Raw genomic sequence first — 14,683 nt, forward strand, 5'->3', positions numbered from 1 at the left:
TATAAAGATCAACCGTTAGGGCAAGGAGATGATGTTAAAACTGAAATGCAAGGGCATCTTGTCACGCTGACATTTTCATCATGTGATACTGGCGAAGAAACATACATAAACATAAGAATTATTTACGCTAAATTGGCAAATGTCTTCAACAGCCCCAAAACAATAGGGGAGATAAATTAGGTTCTATACTGCCCATCTTTCAATCATTGAGGCCAACAAATGCTCAAAAATGGGGTCCCAGATGCATGCACATGCTTCTGGTGGATAGTGTGCATTACACCATCTTGGTAAAGGGGTTTGGATGAGAGTACCTGATAACTGTGGGCCGCGTGCAGTGCTGGCTGATCTCAATGTCAGTCAGTGTGTAATGCTGATTTGATGCCAACTTGGGTAGGAATCTGGTCATCAGGTGTGAGGCACTCTGTGTTGCTGTACACACAGTATTGCTGCCTGGGCCATACCCTGTTCCCGTGCCGTGATGATTACCAGAGCCATCATCTACTTTTTCTGGAGATCAAGAATGGACAGTGTCTGCATGGACATGATGTACAAACCTCTCAATAAAGGGGGGAAAACAGGTATCCAAAATCACCCTCATCTTGATGGCCAGCTTTGCACGCATCTGAATCATGAAATTCTACCTCCCCTCGGTGTTGCAAAGGATGGGTCCTGTCACATTGCCATTGGACGCTCCATTCAGTTGAACCATGCTGTACCACCTATCCTTCGTGGAGAAGTTTATGCAGGGAAATACTTTTGACCACAAGTTCACAAAGCTCTGTGGGAAAAGGAGATGGTCGATCCCATCGGATGGTTCCATGAGCAGACTGTCAGTCATTTGGCAGAACACCTCATTACCAGAACTTTCAAACAAGCACCAAGACGTAGCTTAGCTCAAGCTGAGATGGTGCCACCCGTCAGATCCTTCTTGCACACTTAGAGTCTCAGCTTTAGAGGCAACTGTGACGCGGAAGAAACTATTGTCCACCTTCTTCTGAAATGTGTCTTTGCAAAACAGCTCTGGAAAAAGATGCGGTGGTTTTTGTCAAGGTTCATTCCGAGCAGTTCCATAATATACGACTCTGTGCTCTACAGGCTGTTCCTAGGGACACACAATGTGATAAACACTAACTACTGCTGGAGGACCATCAACTCGGTGAAAAATACTTTTTGGTCTATCCACAACTTGGTACCCTGTATTATTGACTGCACACACATCGCCTAGCATGTGCTTCATGTAAACATAGCCATTTTCATGAACTGAAAGAGATTCCATCCCCTCATTGTGCAGAATTGGTGTGTGACTAAAGGCAGCACATCATGCAGGTGAGTGACCATTATCCTGGCAGCAGTCATAATTTCTTCATTCTGTAGTAGTCCTTTACCACCTGTATTTGACCCAACAATACCTCTGCAACTATCAGTTTGCTCAAGCATCCGTGGAGTCACATTCAGTAAATTTTATTGCCTCCAATCCTAGCTATTAAGCTTCATGTAGACCCCACTTTTATTCTCTCAAGCCCAAGGGATATAAACCCATGCATAACTAACAGATCTAGTTTAGTCATCCACCACCAGGTCTAGCTTGGCTACACTAAGCTCTGGAGAACCACGCTTGCCTCTGCTTTAAAAAAATATCCTGGAAGGCAAGATTAAGCCCGAATCCCTATTCCCTCCCTTCTCCACCCTCACCTCTAACAACAAATGCAAGGGGTTCATGGATTCTTTGTTATCACCATAGGGACTTTCACCTGCCTCTGCTGCTTCCCCTTCAAAATGAAGCTGAACCCCTCCCTTCTCAGATACTCCTACCTTAGCTCTGAATTCTCCCTTTTCCTCTCTAGTGCCTCTCTGAGCTCATCCCATCCATAAGTTCAGCCTTCTACTTCTTTAACCTCATTCCCACTAAACTGCTGACCATGCAAATTTAATTCTAAATGATTGTTTCTCTTCATTTACTGTCCCCTTCCGCTTCAAAATTCTCATCATAATTCACACATCAAAATGCTCACCCCCAATTTCTCCTTCCTCTGCAAGGTCCTTGAGCATGTCTTACCTGCCCAATCACATCCATTATTTTTACCAAAGCATCCATCTTAACACTTCCTCAGCTACTTATTCCCTTTAGGCAACATCATCTACAGACATGGGGTCAACTTCTACATATACATTAATGAAACCCAGTTTCATTCTTCCACCATTTCTCTCTACCCCTTTACTACTTCAGTGCTGTCAGATTGCCTGTCCAACATCCAGTCTTGGATGAGCCACAATTTCCTCCAGTGAAATATTGTGAAGACCAAAGCCATGGTCTTTGAATCTTACTAGAAATTCTGTACCACTGTCACTGACTCCATTCCCTGCTCCAGCCATTATCCCAAGCTAAACAATAATTGTGCACAATTTCAGCATCTTGTTTGAGCCTTTTGATTCCAGGAACCTCTCCATTACCTATCTCCACAACAACATCTGTCACATCCTAACTTCTATCCATCTGTTGATAAAGCCCTCATCCATGTCAATGTCTCCTCTGCACTTGACTATTCCAATGCTGTCCTGTCCACTCCCGCCATCAGCCGCCCTTGGTAAACTTCAGCTCATCAAAAACTCAGCCTGCCTACATCCTGTACTCACCCATGGCCCCTGAGCTCGTCAACACCCATTTGCTCCACATCCCTGGTACATCAAATTTTAAATTCTCATCAGAATGTTTAAATCCCTCCATTACTTCACTCCTCAGTATTTTTGTAACTTCCTCCAATGCTATAATGCCCCTGAGCTCTCTGTCCTTCTGGGGTATCTCTTCTCTCATTGCCTCAACATTCCTACCACCTTGGCCCATACTCTGAAATTCCTTCCCTCCTCTCATCCTTTAAGATCCTTATTTAGACTTACCACTTTGACCAACTTTTAGTGACCATTTCTAATCTTCTTTGACTCGGTATTAATTTTTCCTCACCCTCTATGAAGTGCCTTGGAATATTAGAGCATACTGTTGTTGCATATTTTAAGGAATGACATGTAACAAAGTAGCTTACAATTATTTCTGGTGATTATTCTACCAGTTCCACTGGTGCCAACGTCCCTTTGTTACCCCCAACATATGTGAGCCCAGCTAGGTGTTGTGGAGTATTTGGCTATGACAGATATCGCAGCCCTCACGTGTGCCCTTTCCAGTGGGATGGCAATCAGGAACACAAACCCTAAAATGGCTGCCACTCCCAGTGAATGAGGCTGGACAAGCCTGCTAAAAATATGTGGCAAATCCATAGAGTCCTTCCAGTTACACATCTTCAAACCTGTTCTCTCAGGGGCATTTACTGGTAAAGTTAAATTAAAACTTAACATGCCAGATAGCGAAAGCATGTAACACTGAGATGGGTGCTGACACAAACACAGTCAAAGGAGTGACTTTTGGCTTGGTAGTGACTTTAACACCATAAAGGAGAACGTGGCTGTCTAGAAAATAGGCTATAATTTGCTAATATTTGTATCAGTTTGTAAATTCCAATTTGGTACGTATTTAACACTGGAAGGGTAAAAACATCAATCAAACCAAATGCTGGGAAGAGGATGACCCAGACCCATTTCACTTCAGCGGCATTGCAAATAGTTCTGTAATATATTAAAACATGAATATCAATTCCACAAGGTCTTATTCTTCATCAATAAAAGGGTAAAAAGTAGTTTTCTTTTAAATTATGCACAGAATATCAATTAGTGAATATGTATGTAATTCTGACATGATTTGAGCTCTCAGTGGTGGGCATGCTGCTGTATGCTATACTCTGCATCACACTGAGCTGGATTTTGCAATTAGGAACCAAGGGCAGAATTTTCTGCCTGTCAGACGGGCAGAGCAGGAGCGGCCGCGGACCTGATTGGCGCCCGCCATCGGGGTTGCGCCGCCAGTTTGCGCAGGTGGGCCAGTTAAGGCCCACCCAGTGCATTTCCGACTCCCATGAATAGCAGGAGTGTGCAGGCTGTGGTGGGCGTGCACAGACTGTCGGGTCCTAGCAGCCTCCTGTAGGCTGCTTACAATGGCCACTTGCAGATCACACCGCAGGGGATCTGCTGAGCAGGGCATGCTGGAGGGAAGGGCAGAGGAGCAGGGCAGGCTGCAGGGTTTGCCACAGGAGCAGGGCAGACTGCAGGGTAGGCCAGCAGGGGGCCAATGAGCCCCTCACTTTCCTGATGACTGACATGCTGCCCTCCTCGGAGGTGGCGGAGGTGGTGAGCTCCCGTGATTTGGTGCGGCGCTCCTGGATCCAGTGTCGCAAGCGCTTCAACAATTAGTTGCACTCTGGAAGGGTGAGTACCATGTTGGCATTGGGCATTTAACCCAGCAGGTAGCTTTAGCCTTTGAGGCCGCCCTCCCCCAAGTCTTACTGCCATGATTACATTGAATCATGTTGGCCATTTCTCATACGCTGGGTGGGCAAGCAGATAGTGCCCATGCTTAGATCAGCCTGAGTGGTTCATGAGGAGATGAGTTCTCCCCCACATCATGTGTTGCTCTTAGTCACCCATGATAGTCTGTGTGCAACCTGCAGGAGATGCAGCTAGGCACATACTCAGAACGCCAGCACGTGTCTTATTCACGGTGATGAGATTGTGGAAGGGGAGCCTCAAGGTCTTGTGGCCAAGAGCCATCTACTGCCCTTGACGCTGCACGTAGTTGTACCTCCTTGCTATGGGAGCTAAGACCGTATGTTTCCTAAAGTGATGGACGCAGACTGTGTCCAAGGTGGCTGTTGAGGTGCATGCAGGGGGTGGGGGGGGGTGGCGGCGGAGTGGGGTGGTGGGGCGGTTGAGAGCAGGTGTTCTATCTTTGTGACGGGTCAGCAGTAGTGGGGAGAGGAGGCACTGGAGGCCTGATATGGGCCACTGTGGTTGGGGTGTGGCGTGCGCATGCAGAGTCCATGTGCGATTAGTCCCAATGAATGGTTTTTCTCTGTTTTTCAGAAGAATGCTTACAATACGTGTGAGTGCTCACAGACTGGAGGCAGCCAGGCCTAGATCACGATTTCAAGCCATTTCGAGCAGGAGGCCCTGGAGCTTGAGAGACGCCATGCGCCCAGGTCAACTGGTCGCCCAGGGGTCGGTGAAGCTGGGGTGGAACGGCCAGGTACTTGAGGTCAACAGTGACATCCACTCTGTCTTCCCAACATCCATAGCACTAATGATTGTTTGATTTGTTGTTGTTGCAACATTGCTCATTCACAGAGTGATAGAGTCAGACACGTGGATCATAGACAAAAGTCCCTTGGCCCGTCGAAGATGCGCATGTCAAACACCTTCCAAAGTCGCCTTATCCCATTTCCCACCACTATCCCCATGGCCTTGTATGCCATGTGCATCGCAACTGCACATCCAAATATTTATTACAAGTTAGGAGGGTTTCTGCATCCACCACCCTTTCGGGCAGTGCATTCCACATTCCCAACACACTGTGCAAAAGTTGGCCATCACATCACCTGTCAACCTCATGCCCTTTACCTTAAATCAATGCCACCAGGTTACTCATCCCTCCACCAAGGGGAAAAGTTCCTTTCTGTCGACCCTATCTATGCCCCTCATATTGTTACAAACCTCAATAATGTCAACCCTCAATCTCCCCTGCTCCAGGGGAAATAACCCCAGTCTATACTACCTCTCCTCATAAGTCAAATTCTCCAGCCCAGCTAGCATCCTGGTCAACGACCTCTGCACTCTCTCCACTCCAATCACATCCTCCCCGTGAAGCGCATATCACAACTGTATGCAGAACTATAGCTGTGGCCTAGACAGCGTTTTCTGCATTTGGAACATGAGCTCCCTGTTCCTATATTCTATTCCTCGGCTAATAAAGGCAAGTATGGCATTTACTTTCTTCAACACCTTGTGTACCTGTCCTGCTACCTAAAAGGGCCTGTCGACATGCCCAGCAAGGTCCCTCTGATCCTCCTTACTTTTCACAGTCCTACCATTCCTCGTGTATTCCCGTGCCTTGTTTGTTCTGCCCAAGTGCAGCTCCTCACACTTATCCACAAAACATTCAGTTTGGCATTCCTTAAGCCATCTGACCAGCCCGTCTATATCCACCTGTAATGTAAGGCTATCCTCCTCACTATTTGCCACCCCATTAATATTCATGTCCATAGGCTCTGGTTCTGAGTGCATAATAAGCCAGGGGGAAAGGGATGAAGTGTGTCACTGTGTGGACGCTAACTGATCCACTGTCCTTGTTAATTTCAGCATCATCCGAGCCTGTCTGCCAGAAGGAATTCCGGATACCCCCTCTCACACCTGAGGGCCCTCAAGTGTCACTTGTGTCACACCATTTCTGCGAGGCAGGCACCAGTGCAGATACTAGCACCTCAGTGGGCATTGCAACATCAGCTAGTGTCCTGGGGCACAGTAGAGAGGGCACTTCACAATCGCTGGGGGAGCTGGCAGAGGCAGAGAATGCAAATGGCGTCAGCAATCAGAGGACCGCAGGGGACCAGGCACATGCTCAGTCAGTGCCTGATGATGTGCCCCTGGAGTCGTCCGTGATGCAGCAGGTGCAGGAAATGCGGCCGGGTGTGTGGGAGCATCTGGGAGTGATACATGAGGCTGTGCTTCACTCGGTGTCTGTGGTGGAGGAGTCCACGTGGAGCATCACTGATGCAATAAGCATCATGGCAGAGCGTCATGCTTCCTTCATGGAGAGAGTGGCAACTCTCTTGGAGAGGCACCTCCAGGACAACAAGCAGGTTCTCCTGGGGTTACACTTGGACCTACAAGCCCTCACAGAGCCAGTGGCCACAGCTGGTCAGTGCCAATGTGGAAGATGGTGTGGGCTTCAAGCTTCCCAGCTTGTTGCCCATCCACCGACGGTGAACAAGGAGGTCCAGGGCGACATCACGTTAGCGCAGCAGCTGCTTGTCGTATCTGCGGGCTCCTCACATGACCCTCCGGATGAGGGCACCAGCTGCTCCGCCCCTCTCCCAGTGACTGCTTCATCGGGTCAGGCTGCGATGACTGGGGAGATGCCAGCTGTGGACCTGGCAGATCCCTCCCAGGCGGGGCCAGCACAGGCTCCACGGCCAGAGGGTGACCGCCAGGGTGATCGAGGCCAACAGGACAGCAGAGTCAGCAGACTGCCTCAAATGCTACTCCGAGCGATGGGACAGCACCAAGACATAGCACCTGTAAATGTTAGCATAAGGCACCTTAAGCATATCATGGGTTTCTCACTGGTGCTTTTGTGTTGGCCCTAGATTAGGGACTTATTATTTGTTTCTGCTTGAATAATATTTTGTCTTGACTTTGAGAAGTTCTGATGGTGAAAATGAAAACCAGATGTGTTACCATGGCTGAGGGTGGCTCCTTTGTTCTGATTTGTCCTGAGTGTTTGAGTGGACATTGAAGTTTATGTCCAAAGCCCTTAGTTGCAGCTGATGACATGGTAGATTTAGCACTTATGTGGCGAGTATGGAAGCGCCAGGCAAGGCTGGTCCTGCAGATCCAATTGTGTGGAGCTAGCTGAAGGTTCGGTGAATTAAAGTCTCCCAGATGTCCCTGTCTCCCTGGTGTGGTCCTGGGTCAGTGTTCAGCCCCTCATAATTCCCCTGTGCTTCCTCATCCTCAGAATCAGTGCTGGACTCATCGTGTGCAGCCGCATCCACTGCGTCAACATCTTCATCGTCCACTGCGTCCCCCACTACGTCACCCCTTTCCAGCGCAAGATTGTGGAGAGTGCAGCATGCAACCACTATCACCGACACACGATCTGGGGGGTACTGGAGTGCACCCCCTGAGCGGTCGAGGCATCGGAAGTGCATCTTGAGAAGACCGATGGTTCTCTCCACCACAGCCCTTGTGGAGGCGTGGCTCCTATTGTACCGGTGCTCAGCTTCTGTTCTTGGATGGTGGAGAGGTGTCATGAGCCGCCACCTGAGGGGATAACCCTTGTCACCCAGCAGACATCCATCAAACTGAGCCGAAGCACTGAAGAGCCCCGGCACCTGGGAGTGTCTGAGGATGTAGGTGTCGTGGGAGCTGCCTGGGTACCTTGCACAGACTTGCAGAATCTGCATCCTGTGGTCACACACTATCTGCACATTCATGGAGTGGAAGCCCTTCCTGTTGACGAAGGCACCGGGCTCACCTGCTGGTGCCTTGATGGCCACATGTGTACAGTCTATTGCACCCTGGACACGGGGGAAGCCAGCAATGGCCTTGAAGCCTTTGGCTTGCTGTGTCTGGCTGGCCTGGTCACAGCGGAAATGGATGAAGGTTAATGCACGTCTGAACAGAGCGTCTGTAACCTGCTTGACACAAGTGTGGACAGCTGATTGGGAGACACTGCAAAGATCACCCACCGAGCCCTGGAAGGAACCAAAAGCATAGAAGTTGAGGGCAACTGTGAGCTTCAGAGCCACTGGCATGGGGTGTCCACCCACACAGGGGAGATCTCAGGCCAATCCATTGACAGATGTAGTTGACTGCCTCTCTTGACAGTTGGAGCCTCCTTTGGCACTGCACCCCAGTCATATTGAGATAGCTGCTTTGCCGCCTATATACCCTGGCAGCAGGGTCTTCTGCCGCCCCTTCCACCTTGGACCAGCTCTTGGCCCTGCGCCATTTGTGCGTGCGCCTGTACTCCCAAAGGTGGCTCCCCTGGAGGCTGTGCACTTCTGGCCTCCTTTTATTCTAGCCCTCCCTTCCTCCTCAGAGGAGCTGCCTCCGGTGGACATGTCAAAACCCATACCCAGGCTAAAGGGAGGCCTCTGGAAAGCTGCAGGCCCAATGAAGATTACTGATTGCAGAGTGCTGACTTGAAGGTTCAAAGTACACAGCTGCTGTAATTTGTTCTGAACTACTACAGATCACACAGGCAAGTTTAAAACACTTTCTGCAATAAGTACTCACTGACCAGATTGACAACCCCATTGAGCCCTCTTATCCCACCCATGGATGAGTTTGATTAAAAAGTCTCTTACTTGCCTGCCCGTTGCGCCTGTGCGCCAACCGAAGATCACACGGGCAGCTGAAAATTACCATCAATCAACGATTTAAGAGCCTTAACTAGCCTGTTAATTAATGGCGGACACACGTCGAATTTCATTGCGCACCCGCCCAGCAAAATATCACTATGGTGCATGGTGACATCGGGACACTCATCCGACGTCACCGTGCATCATTTTACACACTGACCTGCACGTCAAGCAGAAAATTCTGGCCCAAGAAGCAGTGCCAGTCTTTCATTACAATTGCATTCACCCATAGGCACATTCTATAGGCTTATGCTCAGCGAATTCCTGTCGGTCAATTATCAAATTGGAGGATGTGAGACCTCTACAAATTGGCAACCAACTCTGTGGCTCTGTAACCAAACAGATTGAAGAATCGTTAATTAGCTGCTCAGAGTCTGAACCAGGAAGTGTCAGTTAGAGTAATTAATTTAATGTCAAATCAGGTACAGAAAGCAAAATAAAGGGAGGGAACAAAAGACTGAATTAAGAGAAAGAAATAAAGGTAACAAAGAAATGTCCAAAAAATTAAGCTTTTTTAAATCTCTAACAATATTTAAAATTTGAAGAAATGAGACTGCACACTTGTAAAAGTTAATTTTGAGTGCCAGACAAGTTGTTTTGCCGTAATTAAGACTTACCACACTGTTAAAAATTTACTTACACTGGAATGGACAATACCTAACCGTTTCTTGTATGCTTAGTCTGTATATGTCAGGCAATTACAGCAGCTCATGTACTTGAATGAACAAAATCACTCAGCAAGGTACCATTCTGATGCAGATTTTTTAGAAATATGGCATCTCACAGCAATATCCTGATTTACACTTTTAACCACACATATGCAATTGTTGGAAGTTGATTTGCAGCTCAATAATGGTGAGTACTGCCACAGTGTTACTTCTGCCACAAAACCTTGTCCATTATATCAGTGCTGTTTTCAGTATTTCCACATTGCACATAAGTACAAATAACACCTGGAAGGAAAATGTATTCAACTGAAACCAGCTCAGCCCATGAATCTATTAATATCTGCAGGACTCATATGATAAAAATGCATCACGTGTGATTGAACATTCCAGAAACTAGCACTGGTCCTGGAGTGTCAGCCTGGTTATAGAACCATAGAAAAGTTACAGCACAGAAGGAGGCCCGAGGACACCCAGATGCCCTTTCTAATCCCACCTTCCTGCACCCGGCCCATAGCCCTGCAACTTACAGCACTTAAGGTGCAGATCCAGGTACTTTTTAAAAGAGTTTAGAGTTTTTGCCTCTACCACCAACTTGGGCAGCAAATTCCAGACACCCACTACACTCTGCGTAAAAAGTTCTTGCTCATGTCCCCCCTACACCTTCTGCCACACTGGTGGGAGAAGTCTATAGGCCCCCTAACAGCTATATTGTAGGACAGAGAATAAATCAGAAGATAATGGGGGCATGTAAAAAAGGCAGCACAGTAATCATGGGTGACTTTAATTTTCATGTAGATTGGGAAAATCAAATTGGCAGAGGTATCGACAAGCAAGAATCCATAGAGTGTACTCGAGACAGTTTCCTAGAACAATATGTGGTGGATCAGGCTATTTTGGATCTATAATGTGTAATGAGGCAGGCTTAATAAATGATCTCAGAGCAAAAATCCCCTCGGAAACAGTGACCATAACGTAAAGTTTAGCATTCAGTTTGAGAGTAAGAAACTTGGGTTAGAAGGAACTGTTATGTGCTTTAACTCTCTGGAGTAGGGCTTGAACCCATGACCTCTGACTCAGAGGCAACACCATTGAGCTAAGGCTGACATATAAGATCATACCGTATGGTTACATATCATGGCCAGTTATTTCTGCAAAGACTATCCCCATGTCCAGTTGCACTTCCCCTAATTTTACAGACACAATACTACTTTCCACTGACAGTGTGACCTGGGAGATAAAGTTATTGACAAAAATAGAAACACTAGCATTCCCTACAAGCAAGGCATTAGCATTCCACACAGACAGTCAGCATTTCTAGTATCGCAGGCAAGTGGCAGTGTTTGCTGAAATAAAATAACATGGGCTATGCTGTTGGAACCTCACCTGTGCCTGTGGTGCAATTTGCTAGCTTCTAGAGCACAGAAGGAGGCCATTCAGACCATTGTATCTGTGCCAATTGTTTGAAAGAGTTGTCCATTTAGTCCCACTCCCCCTGCTCTTTCCCCATAAACCGGCAATATTTTTCTTTTCACGTAAATAACGAATTCCCTTTTGAAAGACCTATGTTGGTGAATGGATATATATTGGTACTCTGTTGATCAATCTAATTTAAATTATCAGTACTATAGCCACAATAAATTTGAAATGTTTTTGATGGTCCTTCTGATCTCTGGACTCTTGGCATGGCTGTTAGGTCACATGTCACATGTACCAGTAACTATCTTCTCTTAGACAGACTATAGTCATACACTGGCACTTGCTTAAAACAGGTTTAATAGTACTATATCCAAACAGGTTACAGAGTAGGTATGTTGCTCCTGAGTGTTCCACTCAAGAAAGAGTGTCTAACGCATGACTGAGTGATGTCAGTGATACATTATTGTCTATATCATAGATTAGTATATCCATTCTGTTAACCTTTACACAAAAGGAAATACACTCATCTCCATCCCCGAACTCAACCTCCTCCCCACAACCACCTTCCCTCCCACCCCTGCTCTTCTCTTCCCTACCTTCCCAGTTCACGCTGACATTCTACTTTCCTGGCCACCATTTTACACTGGTGCATTTCTTCCCAATTCACCCCTCACCCCCGACCCGAATCTACTTCCCACAGGGGGAAAAATTCTGCTCCATGCTGTGGATAGGAATTCCTGTTCACACAAAACTCCCTTTCGTGATGCAGACCAATATAAAAGCAAAACCCTGGAGGTGCTGAAAACTTGAAATAAAAACCAGGTGTTGCTGGAAATGTTCAGCAGGTCAGGCGGTGGCTTTACATCTGCTGAAACTAAGAGCAGAATTTTCCCATTGGCGTGCAGGGGGCAGGTCCCCGAGTGTAAAATGACATGCAGCGATGTCGGGCGAGCGTCCCGATGTCACAGTGCGCCATCGCGATATTTGGGAAGGTGGGGGCACTAAGTTCGGATGCACACCCGCCATCAATCAACGAGCCAGTTAAGGCCCTTGAGGCAGCGATTGAATTAGATTTTTCACTGCCCGTGCGATCTTCAGGACGTCGCCCAGGCACAACGGGCAGGCAGGTAGGAGACATGTGTATGAACCTCATCCACAGACGGGATATGAAGGGTGAGTGGGATTGCGAATGTGATCTTTCAAGTATTTAAGTGTGAAATTTATTTTTACTTGCCTGTGTGAGCGGGAAGATTTCAAAACTCATACCAGCTGCTAGGACAGGAGTAAAAGCCTTGGTCAGGAATCTACAGTAAAGATCGTTTCTGGGGCCTGCAGCTTACAGGAAGCCTTCCCTTAGCCTGGGAATGGGAGTTGTGATCTCCACTGGAGGCACCTCCTCTGAAGAGGAAGGGAGGGCTAGAAAGGGGAGGAGGCCAGGAGTGCACATTCAGCCTCCAGGGGAGCCACCTTTGGGAGGACAGGCGCAGGCACAAGGGGTGCAGGGCCAACAGGAAGTGCAAGGCAGAAGGGGCCTCAGAAGAATGCCAGGGTAAGGCAGAAGGGGCCTCAGAAGAATGCCAGGGTTTACAAGTGGTGAAGCAGCTACCTCAATATGTTTGAGGTCCACTGCCAAAGGAGACTCTGTCTCTCAAGGGAGACAGTCACCTCCATCTGTCAGATGATAGGCCCTGAGATCTCTGCAAACTGTGTGGGTGGGCACCCCATGCCAGTGGCTCGAAAGGTCACAGCTGCCCTGAACGTCTATACCTCCAGCTGTTTCCAGACGTCAGTGGGTGATCTCTACGGAGTCCCCAATCAGCTGTCTACACTTGTGTCAAGCAGGTGACAGATACTCTGTTCAGGCAAGCATTGACCTTCATCCACTACCGCTGGGACAAGGCCAGCCAGACACAGCGAGCCAGAGGCTTCGCAGCAATTACTGACTTCCCCTGCATCCAGGGTGCTATAGACTGCACACATGTGGCCATCAAGGAGCCAGCAGGTGAGCCCGGTGCCTTTGCCAACAGGAAGGGCTTCCACTCCATGAACGTGCAGATAGTGTGTGATCACAAGCTGCAGATTCTGCAAGTCTATGCAAAGTAGCCATGTTGCTCCCACGACGCTTAAATCCTCACACTCCCAGGTGCCTGGTCTCTTCAGTTTTCCAGCCCGGCTGGATGACAAGGGCTATCCCCTCAAAAGGTGGCTCATGATGCCTCTCTGCCATCCAAGAACAGAAGCTGAGCACCAGTACAATAGGAGCCACGGCACCACAAGGGCTGTGGTGGAGAGAACCATCGATCTTCTCAAGATGCACTTCCGATGCCTGGACCCCTCAGGGGATGCACTCCAATATCCCCAAGATCGTGTGTTGCTGATAGTGGTTGCATGCTGCACTCTCCACAATCTGGTGCTGGAAAGGGGGCAACGCAGTGGACGAAGAAGATGTGGACACAGTTGCTCCGGCTGCACATGATGAGTCCAGCAGTGAGTCAGAGGATGAGCACGCACAGGAGAACACTGAGGGGGTAGACGCTGATCCGGGCCTACTCCAGGGAGACAGGAACACCCAGGAGGCTTTAATCCAAAGAACCTTTAGCTAACACACCACAGATGGACCTTCCAACACATGCCAGGGTTGCAGGCTCTGCAATTGATACCTGAGTCTGGACACTAACATTAACCAAGGCCCTTGTCAATAAAGCTCAATGTCAAACAGCTCATTCATAAGTTCATGGCTTCCTGTCCACTTGCAGAATTAAGGAATCACCCTGAGGCATGGAAACATGTCAAAATTTATTGAGTGAACAAATGTAACTTGATAAAGCAAAACAAAAACGATGTTGGACATCACACCAAGTCTTCCACAAAGTACCATGGGCCAACATAAAAGCACCAGTGAGAAACCTGTGGTGTGCCTAAGGTGCCTTAAATTTATGCTTATGGGTGCTACATCTAGGTGCTGTCCCCTCGCTGGCACTGGCATCTGAGACAGCCTGCTCACTCTGCTATCTTGTTGGCCTTGATGACCTTGGCAGATGTCCTCTGGCCCGAGGAGCCTGTGCTGGCCCTGCCTGGGAGGGGAGCGGCCAGTTCCACAGCTGGCTTCCCCCGAGTTGCTGCAGCCTCATCGGATGCCCCGATCACCTGCAGAAGGGCAGAGGAGCTGCTGGCCTCATCCGGAGCGCCCTGAGAGGAGCCTGCAGAGACAACAGGCAGCTGCTGCGCCAATGTGAGGTCACTTCGGACCTCCTTGCCCACCATAGAGGAATGGGCACTGAACTGGGATACTTGGTGGCCAAATCCTATCCCACACTGGCACTGACTAGCTGAGGCCAATGCTGCTGTGAGGGCTTGCAGGTCTGAGCTCAACCCAAGGAGGCCCTGATTGTTCTCCTGGAGGAGCCTCTCCACGAGAGTTACCACTCTCTCCATGGAGGAAGCATGGCGCGCAGCCATGAAGCTCATTGCATCAGTGATGCTCCACATGGACTCCCCCAGCATAGGCACCGTGCCACACATAGCCTCTTGAATCTACGCCAGATCTTTCCGCATGCTCTGCTACATTTCCAGCAT

The sequence above is a fragment of the Carcharodon carcharias genome, chromosome 13 (assembly GCF_017639515.1).
Source record: "Carcharodon carcharias isolate sCarCar2 chromosome 13, sCarCar2.pri, whole genome shotgun sequence".
In the NCBI taxonomy this organism is placed as follows: domain Eukaryota; kingdom Metazoa; phylum Chordata; class Chondrichthyes; order Lamniformes; family Lamnidae; genus Carcharodon; species Carcharodon carcharias.